An 18,510-nucleotide genomic window follows, 5' to 3' on the forward strand; every position below is an offset into this window, starting at 1 on the left:
CCCCCTCCAACATTCATCATATTTCCCTGTTATCTTAGTCAATGTGACAGGTGTGTAATGGTATCTCAGAGGTGTCTTAATTTGCATTTCTCTGATCAATAGTGATTTGGAACATTCTTATGAGTGGAAATAGTTTCAATTTCATCATCTGAAAACTGTCTGTGTATTAATTGGAGAATGGCTTGATTTCTTATAAATTAGAGTCAATTTTTTATGTATTTTGGAAATGAGGCCTTTATCAGAACCTTTAACTGCAAAAATGTTTTCCCACTTTGTTGCTTCCCTTTTAATCTTGGTTGCATTATTTTTGTTTGTACAAAGGGTTTTTAATTTGATGTAATCAAAATTTTCCATTTTGTGATCAATAATGATCTCTAGTTCCTCTTTGGTCACAAATTCCTTCTTTCTCCACAAGTCTGAGACTTAAACTATCCTATGTTCCTCTAATTTATTTATAATCCCTTTCTTTATGCCTAAATCATCATCCCATTTTGAGCTTATCTTAGTGTGTGGTGTAAAGTGTGGGTCCATGCCTAATTTCTGCCATACTAATTTCCAATTTTCTGAGCAGTTTTTGTCAAATAATGAATTATTATCCCAAAAGTTGGTATCTTAGGGTTTGTCAAACACTAGATCGCTATAGTTATTTACTATTTTGTCCTGTGAACCTAACCTATTCCACAGTGAAAATTCCTTAGGGGTATAGGTTAGTCTAATTTGTTGTTGAGATTCCTTACAACTCTTAAAATGAGGGATTCTGCATAGATCAACATGCATAGCTAACACTATAATAAGAAATGCATGGAACAAGAAGAAAAGGTTACATTACTTTACCCTCCTGGAAAGCAGGAAAATAAAGTATTTCCTGAGTCCTTAGGGGTGTGAAAGATGCAGTGAAAATTAAACCACATTTTTGACTTTTCTTACAAAATAAGTATAAGAGATCACTAGAAGAAATTATCATCAACTAATTTTAAATAAAAGGAAATAGTTCATTCAACATTGTGGAATATTCTGGCTTAAGGAGGTCAGAAAGTTAAATATTAAATGGATTAACTGGACCAATAATAATAATATTTACATTGGCTAGTATAGGAAAATTGGGGACAGGTCTATATTAGCTCTAGGGGCTTTGCTCTGAATTTGGTCCAAAAATACTATCCACCTCTTGAATGGAATATGTATCTATCTATCTATCTATCTATCTATCTATGTGTGTGTGTGTACATATCTATATCTAAATATATAGATATATATGTATACATATAGATATATATGTATATATCTATATATATATTTACACTTTCCTTTCTCTTTCTTTTATATTCACATATACATATATGTATCTTTAAAAACAGTCATACACAATTATCTTAAATGTTATTTGAGTAATTAGTTCATGTTCATTGACATTTTAAATTTATACTATGAGGAAATTTATGTTAAAAAATAACGCTATTTTTCTACATAGGAAGACAAAAACAAAATTGCAGTTCTATATACATGCTCATTTTTATAATATTACAAATTACATATAGCATATAACATGACTGTAAAATGTTTCTATTCTAAACATAGACTGATAATTTTCAGAGTTATTAAGAATTCTAATTATGAAAGAGATTTCCTTCGTCAATGTGGAACATTTTATAACATTGGAGGGACAAATGTATCAAAGCTATTATTTAACTGAGACAAATATATATTTATTTAATTATACAAATATTATGAGAATTTGATTATGAATAATAAACTAAGATGAGGTTGGTCACACAGAAAGTTCAGAGACTAAACCCAGAAAGATAATAGAAAAATGACAGATTAGTTCTTGAAAATTGTGTCATATATATTTGAAGATGTAAGGAGCATATATTGCAGTTGCCACCAAGGAATAAAATTGGAAAAGCAAAATTCACAACTTGAAAACAGAAAATTAGAAAAGCTATCTAGTGAAACATTTTGTCTGGGATGTTGTGAGAACCACACACAGATTAAATCAATTCAATGTAAGAGTAAAAGAATCTGCTTAACAGAGACAGAAACCTTTTTGGATAATTCCTGAGATATTCTGTTTAGGACAATTATTTATGAAAGTGTTTTTTTTTTTTTTTTTTCTTGGAATCTATTTGTGCATTCTGTGAAAACACAATGAAGATAATGGGAAGTCTTACCATAATGGTGAATTATAGAATGAGACAAAGTAATTGTGAATTTGGAAAATTACCCCAAAATATTAAAATGTATACCTTTGTGTTTCTTTCCTAACTTCTCTTACTTTTTTGATATTATGTCTATGTATTCCTGCCTTCATTATTTTTTGATCAACTATAATTGGAAGCTGAGAAAATCAGCAGTGATTTTCATTTTGATAGCTCCAAATCACTGACTTTCTGGTGACCTAGTGAAATAGATTATATGACTTTGGGCCCTTTTCTTTTCTTCCTGAAGTACAGTTTCAAGGAAACTTTTAAAAAATAGTTCAACTCATATGTTACAGTGCACCACATTATCTGAATCAAGAAGACTGAATTCGATCCAGCCTCACACATTTATTAGCTATGTGACCTCAAATAATTTATGTTACTGTTGTCTCACTCTTAGTTTCTTAATCTATGAAAAGGGGATAATTAGAAGACCTACAAACCATGGGATTTTTGAGCATCAAATGAAATATTTTTAAAGTGCTTTGCAAATCTTAAAACACTATAAGCATGTTGACTAATTGCGACTAATTTAGTTGTCTTTTTAAAATTATGATTGTTTTTTAAAGTTTGACATATCACAATGTTTTTTTCTAAGTGAACACTTGATTGATACTATGTAATATAGTATGGGATTTTCCTTGACTCATTTTGTAAAATATTTAGTCTAGAGGCTTAGGATTCTTTTGCAACCTTTGTTGCCATGAAGAAGACAAATTATAAATCAATATCTAATTTTATTTTGAAATGAGGATTTCCTTCTGCCAGCAGGAAGAGGGAGAGATCAGAATTCATTTTCCATGTTGGGGAAATATATGGGCATTGCAAAGAATGATTTTGTCTCTGTATGTGTGCACTATAAGTCTCCTGTTTCAAAGAGTGATTGAAGACCGCTTATTACTAATTCTGCAGCATATTATGAGAAGGTAACTTATGTGGCATAGGTCATGTGTGAGAGAAAAATTTGCTTTTACCTTTATTTTGAGTAGGTGAGGAAGCAACTTCAATTAATTGAGTTATTTTCTTTATCTTTTATAATTCACTCTTCTCTCTAAGAGGAAAACAATACTAAAGCAGGGAAATCATATTTGCATTTCAATTAGCTGCACTCAATAATGGATATATATATATATTTGTCTACTTTACTTCTTCTTCTATGCTGTTATTCTTTGCAATCGTCACTCTACCAATGTCCCAAACATCAACTTTATATAAAGAAATCAACAGCTACTAAGTCATGTACATTATTAATGTAATTAGTAGGCACAGAAGTTTTTGGACAGGTAAGAGTCTGAATAGGAAGCAGAGGCAAAGTTATTTCAATATGAAGGATATAGATATGCAAAGATAGTGATTTCCACAAAAATATCTCAAATACTTTTGAGGTACATTGCTATGATAATTCCAATCCATCTCAAAATGATGAACAGAATAATTTTAAACAAAAGAAGATTAATATCCTAAAGGGAAGGAAGAGCCCTTAGACATAGAAAAAGCAAATATATGAGTCAAACCAGTCCTGAGAGGGGGAATGAGAAGGGGTTATTACCCTGTTACACATCATTTTCTTTTTTAGATTTTTGAGTGTTGCTAGCAAAGGAAGCTCATCTTTTTCTAATATAACCCTAATGGTGTTGGGTTGGTGTTGTCTGCATTAGTTTTGTTTGTACAAAACCTTTTCAATTTGATATAATCAAACTTTTATATTTTATGATCAATAAGGATCTATAGTTCCTCTTTGGTCATAAATTATTTCCTCTTCCACAGGTCTGGGAGATAAACTATCCTATGTTCTTCTAATTTATTTATAACCTCATTCTTTAAGCCTAGGTCATGAACCCATTTTGACATTATCTTGGTGTATGGTGTTAAGTGTGGATCAATGCCTAGTTTCTGCTATACTAATTTCCAATTTCTCCAGCATTTTTTTTTTCAAAGAGTGAGTTTTTAATCCCAAAAGCTGAGGTCTTTGGGTCTGTCAAAAACTAGAGTATTAAGGTTATTGACTATTTATTCCTTTGTACCTAACCTATTTCACTGATCAATTAATCTATTTCTTAGCCAATACCAAATGGTTTTGGGAACCACTGTTTATAATATAATTTTAGATCTGGTACACCTAGGCCACCTTCATTTGATTTTTTTTTCCAATTAATTTCCTTGAAATTCTAGACCTTTTGTTTTTCAATATGAACTTTGTTGTTATTTTTTCTAGGTCATTAAAAGAGTTTTTTGAGAGTCTGATTGGCATAGCACTAAACAAATAGATTGGTTTACTGTCATCTTTATTATATTTTCTCATCCTATCCAAGAGCATTTAACATTGTTTTTCCAATTGCTTAGATCAGATTTATTTGTGTGAAAAGTGTTTTATAGTTTTGCTCATATAGTTCCTGATTTTCTGTTGGCAGATAGATTCCCAAATATTTTATACTATTAGTAGTTCCTTTAAATAGAATTTCTCTTTGTAACTCTAAGTGTTGGATTTTGTTAATGTTATATCAGAATGCTGATGACTTATATGGGTTTATTTTGTATCCTGCAACTTTGCTAAAGTTGTGGATTATTTCCAATAACTCTTTTATTAGAATCTCTGGGGTTCTCCAAGTATACTATCATATTATCAGCAAAGAGAAAAAAAAAATTGGTTTCCTCGTTATCTATTCTAATTCCCTTTATCTCTCTCTCAACTCTTATTGCCAAAGCTAGCATTTCTAAGACAATATTAAATAGCAATCATGACAGTGGGCAAGCTTTTTCCTAATTATAATGGGAATGGTTCCAGTTTATCCCCATTACATATGATGCTTACTGACAGTTTTAAAAAAGATGCTACTGGTTATTTTAAGGAAAAGTCCATTTAGTCCTATATGCTCAAATGTTTTTAATAGGAATGGATGTTGGATTTTATCAAATGCTTTTTCTGCATCTATTGAGATGATCATATGGTTTTTTGTTAATTTGGTTATTAATGTTTTCAATTATATTAATAGATTTTCCAATATTGAACTGGCTCTGCATTCCTGGTATAAATCTTACTTGATCATGGTGTATTATCCTGGGGATGATTTTCTGTAGTCTTTTTACTAATATCTTATTTAAGATTTTAGCATCAATATTCATTAGGGAGATTGGTCTATAATTTTCTTTCTCTGTTTTCAATCTACCTGGCTTAGGTATCAGTACCATGTCTGTGTCATAAAAGGAATTTGGTAGGACTCCTTCATTACTTATTTTTTTTCAAATAGGTTATATAGAATTGGGGCTAATTGCTCTTTAAATGTTTAGTAGAATTCACATGTAAATCCTTCTGGCAATTTTTTCTTAGGCAGTTGATTAATAGATTTTCTATTTCTTTTCCTGAAATGGAACTATTTAACCAATTTACTTCCTCCTATGTTAATCAGAGAAACATATTTTTGGAGGTAGTCATCCATTTCACTTAGGTTATCAAATTTATTGGCATAAAGTTGGGTAAAGTAACTTATTATTGCTCTAATTTCCTCTTTATGTGTGGAAAGTTCTCCCTTTACATTTTTAAGACTAACCATTTGATTTTCCTCTTTCCTTTTTCTAATCAGATTTACCAAAGGTTTATCTATTTTGTTGGTTTTTTCATAAAACAAACTCTTAGTTTTGTTTATTAATTCAATATATTTTTTTTTTACTTTCAATATTATTAATTTCTCCTTTTAATTTTAGATTTTCAAGTTTAGTATTTGATTGAGGGTTTTTAATTTGGTCTTGTTCTACCTTTTTAAGTTGCAAGCCCAATTCATCGATCTTCTCTTTCTCTATTTTATTCCAGTAAGCCTCTAAAGATATAGAATTTCCCCTTATTACCACTTTGGCTGCACCCCACAAATTTTGGCATGTTGTCTCATCATTGTCATTATCTTGAGTGAAATTATTAATTGTGTCTATAATTTGCTGTTTCACCCAATCATTCTTTAAGAAGAGATTAGTTTCCAATTACTTTTTGGTCTATTTACCCCTAACTTTTTTGTTGATTGCGGTGATCTTTTTCTTCTAGCCCCGTTAGCTTAGAGGCCTATTTCTCTGCTTGGTTCCAAGAGCTCTTGCCGCTTTGTCCTTTGCTTCTGCCTCTGCTTTCTTCAGCCTCCAGAGCCAGCACCACTCTTCATGTCATCCCACTGAAATCTCGACTTGTAGCTTCTTCACTCTGAAGAACTTCTTTGACTGGCCCATTGACCTATTTATGCTCCTTCCAGAGAGAGGGATTATGGGTTTTCTCCCATAGTGCTCTCTGGCCCAAAGAGCTTCAAGGGAGGTATGAACTCATTGAACTCCAATGAGTAAAGGTGTGAACACAAGCCTTGTATTAATTAGTTCTACTTAGTACCTTGTTTCAGGTTCTGCCCAAAACATCTTCTTGTAAGATTAGATCAACTCTAATTAGTTAGCAGTTAGTAAGGATTCCAACAGTTGATTGTAGTCTTTATTGCATTGTGATCTAAAAAGAAAACATTTACTGTTTCTGCCTGTTTGCATTTAATTTTGAGGTCTTTGTGTCCTAAAATATGGTCAATTTTTGTATACCTTCCATGAATTACTGAGAAAAAAAAAGTATACTTCTTTCTGTCACCATTTAGTTTTCTCCAAAGATCTATCATACCTATTTTCCTAATATGCTATTTACATTGTTAATTTCTTTCTTATTTGTTTTGTGGTTTGATTTATCTAATTCTGAGAGTTCAAGGTTGAGATCTCCCACTATTATAATTTTGCTGTCTATTTCTTCTTGTAAGTCTCTTAACTTCTCTTTTAGGAAGTTAGATGGTATACCACTTGATGCATATTTATTTAGTATTTATTATCTATGCTACCTATTAGCAAGATACAGTTTTCTTCCTTATCTCTTTTAATAAGATGAATTTTTGCTTTTGCTTCATCTGAGATAAGGATGGCTACCCTTGCTTTTTTTTTTTTTTTTTTTTTTTTTTACTTCAACTGAAGCAATAGATTCTGTTCCAGCCTTTTATCTTTATTCTGTATGTATCTTTCTGCTTTAAATGTGTTTCCTGGAAATACCATATTGTAGGGTTCCGGTTTGATCCAGTCTGCTATCTATCTTCACTTTATGGGAGAGTTTGTTCCATTCACTTTTATGGTTAAATTAATAATTCTGTATTTCCTGCCATCTTATTTTTATTAATAATTATAACTTTTTATTAACAGAACCCACCCCTGGGTATTTTTTACAATAATATTTTTTGCATTCACTTCTGTTACGACTTTTCCCCTGCCTTCTTCACCTCCTCCCCCAGATGGCAAGCAGTCCAATACATTTTAAATATGTCACAGTATATCCTACATAAAATATATGTGTGCAGAATCAAACAGTTCTCTTGTTGCACAGGAAGAATTGGATTTAAAAATAACCTGGGAAGAAAAACAAAGATGCAAACAATTTACATTCATTTCCCAGTGTCCTTTCTTTGGATGTAACTGCTTCTGTCCAATATTGATCAACTGAAACTGAGTTAGATCTCTTTGTCAAAGAAATCCACTTCCATCAGAATACATCCTCATACAATATCCTTGTTGAAGTACATAATGATCTCCTGCTTCTGCTCATTTCACTTAGCATCAGTTCATATAAGTCTCTCCAAGCCTCTCTGTATTCATCCTGCTGCTCATTTCTTACATAACAATAATATTCCATAACATTCATATATCACAATTTACCCAACTATTCTCCATTTGATGGACATCCATTCATTTTCCATTTTCTAGCCACTACAAAGAGGGCTGGCAATAACATTTTGGAACATACAGGTCTCTTTCCCTTCTTTAGTATCTCTTTGGGGTATAAGCCCAGTAGTAGCACTGCTGGATCAAAGGGTATGCACAATTTGATAACTTTTTGGGCATAATTCCAGATTGCTCTCCAGAATGGTTGGATTCATTCACAACTCCACCAACAATTCATCATTGTCCCAGGTTTCCTGCATCCCCTCCAACATTCATCATTAATTTTTCCTGTCATCTTAGCCAATCTGACAGGTGTGTAGTGATATCTCAGAGTTGTCTTAATTTGCATTTCTCTGATCAGTAGTGATTTGGAACACTATTTCATATAGGTGGAAATAGTTTCAATTTCATCATCTGAAAATTGTCTGTTCATATCCTTTGGTCATTTATCAACTGGAGAATACTGCCATCTTATGAACCCCAGATTATGCTTTTCTTTTCTTTTACCCCTTTACCCCCCTTTACCAGTATTTAACTTATGGGCACAACTTGCTTCACGCAGCTCTCCTTCTTTAGGGTCCCTCCCACCCCCTTTGAATCCCTTCCCCTGTCTTATACTCTTCCCATATTACTCTTTCCCTTTTCCCCTTTCCCCATTCCTTTTTCTGACTTTATCCTATTTCCCTCTCTACTTCCCTTTTTTATGGTATATCAGTAAAATCCAATTATACATGTAGTCTTTATGTATATCCACAACAGAAATACAGTTTTCAAGAGTTCCTTTTATATTTTTCTGCTTCTCTTTAGATCTGTTTTTTTTTTCCTTAGAAACAAATGGAATTCATCTGTTTCATTAAATGTCCATCCACTTCCATGGAATAAAATGCTCAGCTTAGGTGGCTAGTTTATTCTTGGATACATTGCATGTTTTTTTTTTTTTTTTTTTTTGCCTTTCAGAATATCAGATTCCAGGCCCTTTGACCCTTTAATGTGGATGTAGTCAGATCTTGAGTGATCATTATTGTGGCACCTTGATATTTGAATTTTTTTTTCTAGATGCTTGTAATATTTTTCCCAATCTGATAGTTCTGAAATTTTGCCAAAATATTTTTTGGAGTTTTTATTTTAGGGGTCTTTTTCAGAAGATGTTTGATGAATATATATATATATATATATATATTTTAGTGTTCGTATATTTTATTTTTAAACATAATTATAAATTTTTGTTGACAGCACATTTGCCTGGTAATTTTTTGCATTATCCCTTGCACTCCCTTCTGTTCTGATTTTTTCCCTTCCCTCCCTCAACCCCTTCCCCTAGATGGCAAGCAGTCTTATACATGTTAACTATGTTATACTATATAATATATACAATATATGTGTGCAGAGTGAAACAATTCTCTTATTGCACAAGAAGAATTGGATTCAGAAGGTAAAAATGACCTGGGAAGAAAAACAAACATGCAAAGAGTTTACACTCATTTCCCAGTGTTCCTTCTCTGGGTGTAGCTACTTTTGTCCATCATTGATCAATTGGAACTGAATTAGATCTTCTCTTTGTTAAAGATATCCATTTTCACAAGAATACATCTTCATATTGTTGTTGAAGTGTATAATGATCTCCTGGTTCTACTCATTTCACTCAGCATAAGTTCATTTAAGTCTTTCCAAGTCTCTCTGTATTCATACTGCTGGTCATTTCTTACAGAACAATAATATTCTATAACATTCATATACCACAATTTACCCACCCATTCTCCAATTGATGGGAGTCCATTCATTTTCCAGTTTCTAGCCACTACAGAAAGGGCTGCCACAAACATTTTGGCACATACAGGTCTCTTTCCCTTCTTTAGTATTTCTTTGTGATATAAGCCCAGTAGTAACACTGCTGGATCAAAGAGTATGCACAGTTTGATTACTTTTGGGGCATAATTTCAGGTTGCTCTCCAGAATGTTTGGATTCATTCACAACTCCACCAACAATGCATCAATGTTCCAATTACCTGTATCCCCTCCAACATTCATCTTAATGTTTTTCTTGTCATTTTAGCCAATGTGACAGGTGTGCAGTGATATTTCAGAGTTGTCTTAATTTGCATTTCTCTGATCAACAGTGATTTGGAACATTCTTTCATAAAATCCACAAATACTACTTTCTTGGGAGTTCTTTATCTTTTCCAATTCACAAATTCTGTTTCCCTGCACTTCCTGGGAGTTCTTTACCTTTTCCAATTCACATTTCAGGAAGTTGTTACTCTGTTACATAGCTTCTCTTTCCTTTCCTTTTTCTTCTAATTTTCTTAATATTTTTAATAGTCTCTTCTAGGAGAGCATTGTGTAATGGTGGCCAGGTTACATCCACTTTTTAGGTATTGTCTGGAGACTCTTTGCTATTAGTCTCCTCGGTGTTGATAACCTGTTCTCTTTCTGTGGTATCAATTGTCCTTTTGATTTTTTTACTCATGTTTTTAAAGCCTGCAAGTCTGCCTTCATGTCAAGGAGGTTACCAGCTTCCTCTGCAGAGCAGCGATAGATATATAGACAGTAGCCATGCTGCAAACAGCTGCACGGTATGGGAGTGCTTTGGAAAAAGTTCCCCACTGGAAGTGACTCAGGTCTGGGTATCATGTCCTAGCTGTGGAAGTGCCAGGTGAAGAACCCCACTGTGCGGATTAGCAACTGCCCTGGAGCTAAGGGTTGATCAGCAAAAGTGTCACTACCTCAACCCAAAGCCCTCTGTAAGGTTGTTGGTATTAGCAGTTGCCCAGTGAATAACCCTGCATGTACTGGAAGGGTCTCTGCCCAGGGAAGCACAGTCACACTGTGGAAGATCTATTGCTTTAAGCCAAGCACCCCACTGTGCAGATTAGAGGCTGTCCTGGGCTGCACCCTCTATCATGCAGATTTGTGACTGCCCTGGCCCATGCTGCAGAATGCAGCTTTACAGCTGTGCTGTGGTCTGTGCTGAGTCACTTCCAGTTTTGGGTGGGTATAGCTACATCCTGTTAGGTTCTGGCATTTTTTAAGAATGCCCTCTACTTTTGGCTTTAATTTCTCTACTAGTCTACTGCTTTGCAACCAAGGCAGAGCAGTCAACCTATAGTAGAGTTTTCTCTGTAAATTTTCTAACCAAGGAGACCACCCCACCTGGTCTGCTGAATATGCTAGCCTCTAGTTCTATCCCTGTTTGCGCTGGTCTGTTCCCTGCTCAGGACAAACCTATTCTGGTGATCTTTCAGATTATCTCTGGCTGGTAAGTTGTTGCAATTCGAATCTTAATGAATTTTACCAGTCAAGTGCTATTTTTGAGGCTGAATTTAATAATTGGTCTTGAGGGCATGAGAGAAGATCAGAAAGTCATGTGTGCCTTCTCCATCCTCTTGGCTCTGCCTGCCCAAAGCTTTCTTAATCAAAACTTTCTTGATCTCCTTTGCAATGCTATTTAGTGATAACCTGTTTTTATTCTTTGCTCAATATATGGCAGGACAAGCCTATAATCCAATGATCCTTAATTGCCTTTTCAGGAACTTAGGCTGTTTTCAAGTTTTCCCAACATATCTCTGATCAAAAGACCCATGGCATTTCAACTATTTTCTTGTTTATCTTTGAATTTGATGGAAGAGAAAATTAACAGCTCCCTTTAGGTTGTGAATAATTATTTTCATTTGAATTCCTCTACTTTTTTGTTGGAAATTCTATTTCCTGCTATATGTATCCAGAAAGAGAGGTATAAAGACTGAATGCAGAGCAAAGAATATTATTTTCACCTTTTTTATTTGTTTCTTTTTTTTCTTTCTTGTGGTTATTCCCTTGTGTTTTGATTTTTATTTTACAACATGACTAACATGGAAATATGTTTAAAATAATACTAAATGTATAACTTATATCAGTTACCTTGCTGTATTGGGGAAGCAAGGGAGAAAAGAAAATCTGGAACTCAAAGTCATAGAAAAATAAATGTTGAGGGAACAGCTAGGTGGTACAGGGTATAGAACACCAGATCTTAAGTCAGGAAGATTTGAGTTTTGAGTTCAGATTAGGTCTCAGGGTTTAACCCTTTGTATATGTGTGAACCTGGGCAAATCACTGAACCCCAATTGCCTCAGTAAAACATAAATAAATAAATAAATAGAATAAATCTTGAAATATATCTTTACATGAAATTAGAAAAACAAAATGTTACTAAATAATACTACTGAATAAAATGCTACTAAAATAAATAAACACATAAAAAATAAATATCATAGAAAAAAGATAATTATTTGCAATATTAAGTTTGGCCACATCTCATTATTTTTAAAAGAAATTCTTTAAAGGGACATTTAGATTTAGTTTTGCCAGCTCCACCACAGGGACTCTTTGCAGAGTGTCTTGTCCCTTTTTACCTGATAACTGCTATGTGCAAATTTTGCTTGGCAATTGTCATTAGTTTTCTATTCTGACTAGGCCATGGTAATGAAGAAAAAAAAATAATTAGTTTTTTTTTTTTTTTTTAACCTTCTGATGTAGGATGTGTGTGTGTGTGTGTGTGTGTGTGTGTGTGTGTGTGTGTGTTTAATTTTCAGTTTCAGAACTTGCTCTTCAACCCTCATAACCTACTCATTGAAAAGACAAAAAAAATGATATCCATTATATGTGAAAAATAAAACAAAACAAAATTTCCACATTACCTAATGCAAAAAAAAAAAAAAAAAAAAGAAAGAAAGAAAAAAAAAAAAGAAAAAGAAATTGAGAAAAATGATTCAATCAGCATTTAAAATGCATTAGTTCTTTATCTGGAGGTATCACCAATCATTACTAATTTAGAATTATTTTAAATAATTGTATTGATCAGAGTAGCTATGTCTTTCATATTTGATTATTATTTTTATTATGTGCTCCTGGTGCTGCTCATTTCACTTTGATTCACTTGATGAAAATCTTCTGAAAGTCTTCTAAAACCATTACCTTAATTATGTCTTACAACAGTACTTGATCACATTCATATACTTTATTCAGTTATTCTCCTACTGATGGGCAGCCCATCAGTTTCTAATTTTTTAAAATAAATTTTTATTGATAGAATCCATGCCAGGGTAATTTTTTACAGCATTGTCCCTTGCATTCACTTCTATTCCGATTTTTCCCCTCCCTCCCTCCCTCCACCCCTTCCCCCAGATGGCAAGCAGTCCTTTACATGTTGAATGGGTTACAGTATATCCTAGATACAATATATGTGTGCAGAACCAAACAGTTTTCTTGTTGCACAGGGAGAATTGAATTCAGAAGGTATAAATAACCCGGGAAGAAAAACAAAAATGCAAGCAGTTAATATTCATTTCCCAGTGTTCTTTCTCTGGGTGTAGCTGCTTCTGTCCATCTTTGATCAATTAAAGCTCTCTTTATCAAAGAGATCCACTTCCATCAGAATACGTCCTCAAACAGTATCGTTGTTGAGGTATATAATGATCTCCTGGTTCTGCTCATTTCACTTAGCATCAGTTCATGTAAGTCTCACCAGTCCTCTCTGTATTCATCCCCCTGGTCATTCCTTACAGAACAATAATATTCCACAACATTCATATATCACAATTTACTCAACCATTCTCCAATTGATGGGCATCCATTCATTTTCCAGCTTCTAGCCAATACAAACAGAGCTGCCACAAACATTTTGGCAATACAGGTCCCTTTCCTTTCTTTAGTATCTCTTTGGGGTATAAGTCCAGGAGAAACACTGCTGGATCAAAAGGTATGCACAGTTTGATAACTTTTTGAACATAGTTCCAAATTACTCTCCAGAATTGCTGGATGTGTTCACAATTCCACTAACAATGTATCAGTATCTTTGTTTTCCCACATCCCCTCCAACATTCCACATTACCTTTCCCTGTCACTCTAGCCAATCTGACAGGTGTGTAGTGGTATCTCAGAGTTGTCTTAATTTGCATTTGCATTTCTCTGATTAATAATGATTTGGAGCACATTTTCATATGTCTATAAATAGTTTCAATTTCTTCGTCTGAGAATTGTCTGTTCATATCCTTTGACCATTTATCAATTGGAGAATGGTTTGATTTCTTATAAATTAGAGAGTCAATTCTCTATATATTTTGGAAATGAAGCCTTTATCAGAACCTTTGATTGTAAAAATGTTTTCCCAGTTTATTGTTTCCTTTCTAATCTTGTCAGCATTTGTTTTGTTTGTACAAAAACTTTTCAATTTGATATAATTAAAATTTTCTATGTTGTGGTCAATAGTGATCTCTAGTTCTTCTTTGGTCATAAATTCCTTCCCCTTCCACAGGTCTGAGAGGTAAACTATCCTATGCTCTTCCAATTTATTTATCATCTCATTCTTTATGCCTAGGTCATGAACCCATTTTGACCTTATCTTGGTGTATGGTGTTAAGTGTGGGTCAATGCCTAGTTTCTGCCATACTGATTTCCAATTTTCCCAGAAATTTTTGTCAAATAATGCATTCTTATCCCAGAAACTGGTGTCTTTGGGTTTGTCAAACACTATATTATTAAAGTTATTGGCTGTTTTGTCCTTTGAACCTAACCTATTCCATTGATCAACTAGTCTATTTCTTAGCCAATACCAAAAGGTTTTAGTAACTGCTGCTTTATAATGTAACTTTAGATCTGGTACAGCTAGGCCACCTTCATTTGATTTTTTTTTTCATCAATTCCCTTGAAATTCTTGATCTTTTGTTTTTCCATATGAACTTTGTTTTTATTTTTTCTAGTTCATCAAAGTAGTTTTTTAGGACTCTGATTGGTATAGCACTAAATAAATAGATTAATGTAGGTAGTATTGTCATTTGTATTATATTTGCTCACCCAATCCAAGAGCATTTAATATTTTTCCAGTTGGTTAGATAGACTTAATTTGTGTGGAAAGTGTTTTATAATTTTGCTCATAAAGTTTCTGATTTTCCCTTGCCAGATAGATTCCTAAATATTTTATACAATCAGTAGTTACTTTAAATTGAATTTCTTTTTGTAACTCTAACTGTTGGGTTTTGTTAGTGATATGTAAGAATGTTGATGACTTATGTGAGTTTATTTTGTATCCTGCAATTTTGCTGAAGGTGTGGATTGTTTCTAATAACTTTTTAGTAGAGTCTCTGGGGTTCTCTAAGTATACCATCATATCATCAGCAAAGAGTGATAATTTGGTTTCCTCATTGTCTATTCTTATTACTTTAATCTCTTTCTCAACTCTTATTGCCAAAGCTAGTATTTCTAATACAATATTAAATAGTAATGGTGATAGTGGGCAAGTTGTTTCACTCCTGATCTTATTGGGAATAATTGCATTTTGTCCCCATTGCATATGATGCTTACCGCTGGTTTTTAGTAGATGTTCCTGATTATTTTAAGGAAAAGTCCATTTATTCCTATACTCTCAAGAATTTTTAATAGGAATGGATGTTGGATTTTATAAAATGCTTTTTCTGCATTTATTGAGATGATCATATAATTTTTGGTAATTTGATTATTAATATGGCCAAATATACTGATAGTTTTCCTAATATTGAACCAGCCCTGCATTCCTGGTATAAATCTTACTTGATCATTGTGTATTATCCTGGGGATGATTTTCTATAGTCTTTTTGTTAATATCTCATTTAAGATTTTAGCATCAATATTCACTAGGGTAATTGGTCTATAATTTTCTTTCTCTGTTTTCAACCTACCTGGTTTAGGTATCAGTACCATGTCTATGTCATAAAAGGAGTTTGGTAGGACTCCTTCTTTCCCTATTTTTTCAAATAGTTTATAAAGTATTGGGGCTAATTGTTCTTTGAATGTTTGGTAGAATTCACATGTAAATCCATCTGGGCCCGGGGATTTTTTTTAAGGTAGTTGATTAATAGCTTGTTCTATTTCTTTTTCTGAAATGGGACTATTTAAGCAATTTACTTCCTCCTCTGATAATCTGGGAAGCCTATATTTTTGGAGGTAGTCATCCATTTCGCTTTGATCATCAAATTCATTGGCATAAAGCTGGGCAAAGTAACCCCTTATTATTTCTTTAATTTCCTCTTCATCAGTGTAAGTTCTCCTTTTTCATTTTTAAGATTGCTAATTTGACTTCCCTCTCTCCTTTTTCTAATCAGATTTATCAAAGGTTTATCAATTTTTTTGGTTTTTTCATAAAACCAACTCTTAGGTTTATTTATTAGTTCAATTTTTTTTTTTTTTACTTTCTATATTAGTAATTTCTCCTTTTAATTTTAGAATTTCAAGTTTAGTAATTGATTGGGGGTTTTTAATTTCGTCTTTTTCTAACTTTTTTAGTTCCAGGACCAATTCATTGATCTTCTCCTTTTCTATTTTATTCAAGTAAGCCTCTAAGGATACAAAATTTTCCCTTATTAGTGCTTTGGCTGCATCCCATAAATTTTGATATGATGTCTCATCATTGTCATTATCTTGAGTGAAATTATTAATTGTGTCTATGATTTGCTGTTTCACCCAATCATTTTTTCAGATGAGATTATTTAGTTTCCAATGACTTTTTGGTCTATTTACACCTAACTTTTTGTTGAATGTAGTTTTTATTGCATTGTGATCTGAACAGAAAGCATTTACTATTTCTGCCTTCCTGCATTTAATTTTGAGGTCTTTATGTCCTAATATGTGGTTAATTTTTGTGTAGGTTCCATGAACTGCTGAGAAGAAAGTATACTCCTTTCTGTCACCAATCAATTTTCTCCAGAGATCTATCATACCTTATTTTTCTAATATTCTATTTACTTCTTTAATTTCTTTCTTATTTGTTTTATAATTTGATTTATCTAAATCTGAGACTGCAAGATTGAAATCTCCCACTATTATAATTTTGCTGTCTATTTCTTCTCACAACTCTCTTAACTTCTCTTTAAGAAAGTTAGATGCTATACTACTTGGTGCATATATGTTTAATACTGATATTGCTTCATTGTCTATAGTACCCTTAAGCAAGATATAGTTTCCTTCCTTAACTCTTTTAATTAGATCACTCTTTACTTTTGCTTGATCTGAGATAAGGATGGCTATCCCTGCTTTTTTGACTTCACCTGATGCATAATAGATTCTGCTCTAGCCTTTTACCTTTACTCTGTATGTATCTCCCTGTTTTAAATGTGTTTCCTGTAAACAACAGATTGTAGGTTTCTGACTTTTGATCCAGTCTGCCATCTGCCTCTTCCTTATGGGAGAGCTCATCCCATTCACATTTATGGTTAAAATAACCAATTCTGTATTTCCTGCCATCCTAACATCCCCAGATTATGCTTTTCTTTTTCTTGCCTTTCTTCCCTACTTCCCTAGTATTAAACTTATTGGTCCCACTAACATCATGCAGCTCTCCCTTTTTAGTATGCCTCCCTCCTCCCTTTGAATCCCTTCCCCTTTCTTGTACCCTTCCCTTATTACTCTTTTTCCTTCTCCCTTTTCCTCTCCCACTTTTTAATGAAGTGAGAGAAGAATCTCTGTAAAATAAATATGTCAATTGTTTCCTCTTTGAGCCAACTCTGATGAGAGTAGGATTCACACAATGTTTCTCTCCCTCTCTAAGTTCCCCCATATATGATAGGTTTCCTTTGCCTCATTGTCACATGTAGTTTCTCTCTTTTTATTTCCCCTCTTCCCTTTTTCTGACACTATCCCCTTTCCATTTCTACTTCCTTTTTTATGTTATATGGATAAAATCAAATTATACATATGGTTTTTATGCATATCCACAACAGAAATGCAGTTCTCAAGAATTCCTTTTACCTTTTTCTACTTCTCTTGATTCCTGTTGTTGGAAATCAAATTTTTTGTTTAAGTCTGGTTTTTTCCTTAGAAACAGATGGAATTCCTCTATTTCATTAAATGTCCATCTTCTTCCATGGAAAAAAAAAATACTCAGCTTAGCTGTGTAGTTTATTCTTGGCTGCATTCCAAGTTCTTTTGCCTTTCGGAATATCTGATTCCAGGGCCTTTGATCCTTTAATGTTGAGGCAGCCAGATCTTGTGTGACCCTTATGGTGGCATCTCGGTATTTGAATTGTTTTTTCCTGGCTGCTTGTAAAATTTTTTCTTTAGTCTGAAAATTCTGAAGTTTGGCCACAATATTCCTTGGAGTCTTTATTTTAGGGTCTTTTTCAAAAGGTGTTGGATGAATTCTTTCAACGCCTATTTTCCCTTCCGGTTCTATTACTTCTGGACAATTTTCTTTGATGATTTCCTGTAAAATAGTATCATGCTTCTTTTTTCATCATAATTTTCGGGTAGTCCAATGATCCTCAGGTTATATCTCCTAGATCTATTTTTCAGGTCTGTTGTTTTTCCAAGTAAATATTTAACATTTTTTCCAATCTTTCATTTTTTTTGGTTTTTGCTTGAATGATTCTTGATTTCTCAATAAATCAGTCATTTCTATTTGTTCAGTTCTGATTTTTAGTGAGTTATTTTCTTCATTAGCTTTTTGCTTACTTCTTTTTGCGTATGCCCAATTGAGTTGTTTTGCTCTATGGAATTTTTTTCCTATTTCACTAATTTTTTTTTTTTTTTTTTTTAGTGAGTTATTTTCTTTTTCCAATTTGCAAATTCTGTTTCCCTGCACTTCTTGGGA

Source organism: Antechinus flavipes, chromosome 1 (assembly GCF_016432865.1).
Source record: "Antechinus flavipes isolate AdamAnt ecotype Samford, QLD, Australia chromosome 1, AdamAnt_v2, whole genome shotgun sequence".
Classification (NCBI taxonomy): domain Eukaryota; kingdom Metazoa; phylum Chordata; class Mammalia; order Dasyuromorphia; family Dasyuridae; genus Antechinus; species Antechinus flavipes.